Consider the following 5991-nt stretch of genomic DNA (forward strand, 5'->3'; position numbering starts at 1 on the left):
ACCATGTCCCAGGCTCGAGGCATGATCGAGGCCATGACCAAGTCCCAAGCTCGAGGCCATGACCGAAGCCCAGGCTCGAGGCGTGATCGAGGCCATGACCAAGTCCCAAGCTCGAGGCCATGATCGAGGCCATGACCGAAGCCCAGGCTCGAGGGCCACGATCGAAGCCACGATCGAAGCCACGATCGAGGCCCAATTCCGAAGGCTGCTTGGGCAGTTTATAAAAGAGGACATTCGTCCCATTTGCCATTTTTGACGAACTTGAGCTTGAGCAGAGGCGACTTTTGGCAGATTTTCAAGGGAAAAACATTGGGGTACGTGATTCTAACTTGAATTTGGTCTACATATACAAGTATATCATTGTTTTCACCATAAATTAGTGTTTTGAGATTTAAATTTGGAAAATTTTTAGAAATCTCATAGAAACGAATTTTTGAGATTTCGATATCGATTCGGAGTCGGATTTGAGTAAAACTGGTATGGTTGGTCTCGTAATTGAATGGGTTATCGGATTTCGTAACTTTTTTCGGATTCCGAGACGTGGGCCCCACGAACGAATTTTTAATTAATTTCGGGATTTTTATTAAAAATATAGTATTTTCTTATAGAATTGATTCCTATAATTTTTAGTGATTGTATCGAATTATTTTGGCTAGATTCGAGCCAGACAGAGTTGGATAATCGTGAAAAAGACCTTATAGTGGATTAAATTGGAGCAAGACGAGGTAAGTCTCTTGTCTAATCCTGTGAGGGGGAAATTACTTCATAGGTGATTAAAATTAAATAATTGTTGCTAATTGTGGAGGCTACGTACGCACGAGGTGACGAGAGTCCGTGCGTAGCTACTATTAATGCTAAAGTCCGGGTAGTTTAGGACTCAAAGCATGCATTACTTGTGTAAATAATATTCTTTGATTAATTAATATTAATTGATATATATGAATATATTGTGAATTGTTAGATAAAGATATTAAAGGATGAAAATCTCATAGGCTTGATTTTCTATTTAAATCAATTAATTTTTAAAAGAAATTGTTCTCCTCCCGAATTTATCTTATAATAAATATACTCTCCTTCCGAAGGCACATAAGAAAATGTCCTCCTTTTTTGTGGAGCGGACCGAACGCCTCGGCAGGATAGATGCATCTATGGATCGCGCCGCACGTCCCTCGGCAGTGTACACGACACTCTGGATCGGGCCGTACGTCCTCGGCAGAAATCGTGCTTAATAATAATAATTACACGATATTTTAATAATTTATTTCAGCTTGTGAAGCTAATTAATAAATTGAAATTTTTTTGGAATTTAATGAATTATTATTCTTGCTTGTTAAAGAATTAATTGTTACTCCTGTAAATGAGATTTAATTGATAAATTGGAAATTATTTGAATTGAAGGAATTTAATTAATATATTGAGAATTGTTACATTTGAAGGAATTTGATTATTTCCGCTGATTAAATAAATTATTGTAAATTCTATAAATCATGCTGATTAAAATATCCTAGTTTTATTTCAGTTATTATTGACCCATAGTAAGTGTCAAAGTCGGCCATCTCGTCTCCACCACTTCGAGATTAGGCTTGATACTTAGTGGGTACACGTTGTTTACGTACTCATACTACACTTTCTGCACTTTTGTGCAGGATCTGAGACAGGTACTAGTGGAGAACCTATCATCACATACCCATGTCATCCCGAGGCATAGTGGTGAGCTGCCTTTCTGAGCCGTTCCGCAGCTACCAGTGTCTCGTCTTATATTTACATTCTATCTATTTCATTTCAGGCAGTATTTGGAGTTTTGTATAATTTACTAGTTGCTCATGCACTTGTGACACCAGGTTTTGATACATACACATTGGTAGAGTTTGGGTTTATATTTTCTTGGTTTTAAATTTTATCAATGTATGCTTAATTTATTAGATGGCTTGCCTAGCTGTAGTGTTGGGCGTCATCACGACCTACAGGTGAAATTGGATCGTAACATATTCGGTCCAACAATGACCATTCAAGTTAAATATATAAGCCTTTCTTAATGGCTAATTATATTATTACTCAGATCAATTATCCCTTGTATATTAATGAAAATCTCAAATATTATTTCGGACATGTGTCCCTCTTTACTTGGAAGTATGTTCATATACTCCAATTTGGATTCAAAATCCAATCAGATTAAACGTCTCTTCAGGACAAATCTACTAAGATATATATTTATTTGAGATCAATATTCCCTTAGACTCAATGTCTTACCAGGATCAATACTCCCGTAAATCTTAATGGGGTCAATACTCTTGTAAATCCTATCAGGATTAATATTCCCTCCGACTAAAAGTCTACTCGGATCAATCGATCCTATTTTATGCCTGAATGAAAAGGACACGTCCTCTTCGTAGCATTTAAAATATTTAAAAGGCCCCTCTTTTATTTAAAAGTTAGACACCCAAAGGTGCAATTTTAAGACATCGCACATGTAATGATGCATCCAAATATATATTTTAAGTCTATAAGACTAAATATGAGCACTCATATCTTTTAAGTCTAGACAAACGTGATTACAGTACTTAAATTTGCAGTACTTATATCTTTCTCAGATTAGAGAACTCTCTTTATCACCCGCCATTATAATGAAAATATTATCTAGTTTGGAGACGAAACTTAGTAGGTTGAGGATTGGTTCGGGATTACTCTAACTATCCTCGGAAGCTCTTTCCTCCCCTTGTAAAATATTTTATTTGGAAGAAGTGCAAGGACACTCTCTAGAATCAGTATCCATAATACTCTTCTTCTAAAGTCAATCAATCAAATGGCTAATGACCGGATGTCCCGATCATAAAGTTAACCAGATGCATTAATTCCTAGACTTTATCCAATCTAGAAGTATAAATTTTCTGGTTATTAACATCCCCGGTCTCTAAGGCTGTGAGGATATAAAAGTTTTGGGTACAACTAAAAATTCAAGAGTCAAAACTCAAAGATTAAAACCTCCAGATGTACGTTAAAAATCTGAGATCAAGCTTTCTATGGTAGTGACACTTTTTCAGCACCAACCAATCATTGCCGAAAGGAAAATAAGTGACGGAGTTGTCATCTGAATTCCTAAGTTCTGCACTCTTTTTTCCTTCGCCCGGTTTTTGTCCCTATTTGGTTTTTCCGGCAGGGTTTTTAATGAGACGGCGGCAAGGGTGAAAAAGATAAAATCTTTCACTTTCCGGTCACATTACAGTGAGTAACTGAAAAGTAGGGAGACTATCTGTATTAGTGAAAAATAGACTCGCCACGCGAGTCTATTAATTGGCGACACATGTCAGCAAAGTTATGAGAAAAATGAAGAATGACATGTAAAGATGATATGTGAAACACTCTTAGGACCGAGCATACTCGTACCGTGCCTGTTAGTCTTGGAACTGACCATCATAAAATAGTTCTGGATCAGTTATGGGAGAATAGCTCATAATTACAAATGAGTAAAGAATCAATTAATCCCGGATTATATGGGATTTACCATCATTATGCCATCAGTTATGTAACGTATAATAAATACAATAAATGATTGTAACGGTCAGAACAAGGCAATCAATTACGAGATTGACTCAACAAGCACGAGATTGACTCAACATGCACGAGATTTACTCAACAGGCACGAGATTGACTCAACAAGTACGAGATTGACTCAACAGGCATGGGATTGACTCATCAGTTACGGAATTTCAGCATTTACACAGCTGTTACAAGTCTTCCAAAAGTAACAGATGGATTGAGTAAATGCTCATAATGGACCCATAATACAAGGAGAATAGTTACTTAGATTTAGCCCTATAAATAGACATACTTTTATCTCCATCGGGGGAATCTAATATTTCTTCTCCACAATTCTATACATTGTAATTCATAGCATCTTGCTACCAAGTTAGCCATAGTTCGGCCCTTCAAGCTCTGTTTGGCTCATTATCCTATCAAGGATCATTCAATAAGAATTATTTCTTCTCTACTTTATATTTATTATATTATCTATCATTGAATTTATTTTTTACTTCTCTATCATGTTGTATTAGCGAAAATTTATATCTTTCTGATCGAATCGGTTGCTTGTGGCCCGACCCGTCATATAAATTTATTACTTTGACCTTGAAAATCATTTTTTGGGTTAAACACTTTCCACTCAAGATATTAACTTTTTAGTATGTGTTCCTTCATCAAGATGGTTAATTAACAGTTTTCTGGTTATGCTCTATTACTCCTCTGTTTATCATTAACTAGTAAATTTTACCGCGCAAAGATAGCAATAAATTTTGAAATAATATTTTTATAAACTTAGGAGAGATAGAATAAATAACAATTTTCTTGTATATGCATATAATTTTTAATTCTTTTATATTGATTAAATAAAAAGGGTAATATTTTTACTGAAAGTAGAATATTTTACTGCATATTTCATCATCAAACCTCTTTTCTAAAATAAAATAAAAATAAAAAGAATTTTTAAGAAACTTTTTCACTTTTAAATATAGATATGTATTGTTTTCTTATTCAAATTGAAGAAACAAACAATGAAAACTAAAGAAACTAAAAACATAAAGAAAGCAAAAATATCAACTTATTATTGGTTATATACACTTGCATCTTCCAATTTCACAAAAATAAATGTCAAGTGAAGTACACATTCACATACTACTAAAAAAAAGAAATCCACAACACACAAATATGTGCTACAGTGACTCAAGTCTTCAACAGAAGACAAATGAAGATAAGAACTCCATAGTAAGCAAAAAGTTACTACAATTTTCAGAGTAAACCCCGAACTCTCACGAAGGGCTCATTAACACGATTTTTTATATCAATGGCAACAAAGATTTTTAGCAAAAACATAACTCAGTTTATAGTATAATATCTTTCTGGACCATCCTTAACCTTAAGAAAACAAATAATAATAAATTAATAATAAAAAACAGTTTCCAGCAAGCTAAAATTCAGAAGTCATAAACGTGTTCCAATAAATCATTCTCGACAAAATAATTTTTTTTTCAACTGGACAATTATTCTAGGCTTGATTTACTTCTGTTTCCATAGAAAAATTACAAGCTGATATATGTCAAATTAGAAATTGGAATAGCTATGTATATACTGCACAGATGAGTAAAAATTATGTTAAAAATATCAATGTTATATAATTTACCTTTCAAATGAAGATTTTTCACCAGAATGTGGATAAGCCCGTCTACGTACTCTCATTATTCAAAATATAATATTTTCTTTAAAAAAACACCTTCACCTAGACAAAACAAATTCACAATACTATTAATAAGATGACATGAGAAGTCAAACGATAAGGTAACAAAAATTGAGGAAGATAAAGAGTTTTAAATCAAGAAAATAAAATATGTTAAGAAGAAGTAAAAAATGTTAGAATTGGAAAGCCAAAAGATCAAATAGAATATCAAACGAATGACCAACTCCCCTTGTCTTGTTTGACTTATATATTGTCACGATCCATACTAACCCCTGTTGTGATGGCGCCTATCGTGGAACTAGGCAAGCTGACTCATTTCCAAAACAAACAGATATTTTCATTTCAAAGATAATTTCATTGCTATTTAACATAAAAACCTTCGTAAAAGAGTTCAAATCAAAACAAAAGTGCGGAAAAGAAAAGCCCAATATCGGGGTGTCACTAGTCATGAGCATCTACTACCATTTGTCTGACAATATCAAGACTAACATAGTCTGAAAAATAGCTAAATACAACTAAAGGAAGATAAGAGGGAGAAGAGCAGGGGCTGCGATCGCCAAGTAGCTACCTTACTATTCCCGAGAAAATCTGCAACCAGAATAATCAATAATCACTACCGTGCCCAGCTATACCTGGATCTGCACACAAGGTGCAAGGAGTAACGTGAGTACGTCAACTCAGTAAGTAACAACAATAAATAAAGGGTGAGCAGTAGTGACGAGCAATAAAGCATATCAAGTTCATATCACAAAAATTCAATAAAA

The sequence above is a fragment of the Nicotiana tabacum genome, chromosome 23 (assembly GCF_000715075.1).
Source record: "Nicotiana tabacum cultivar K326 chromosome 23, ASM71507v2, whole genome shotgun sequence".
NCBI lineage: Eukaryota > Viridiplantae > Streptophyta > Magnoliopsida > Solanales > Solanaceae > Nicotiana > Nicotiana tabacum.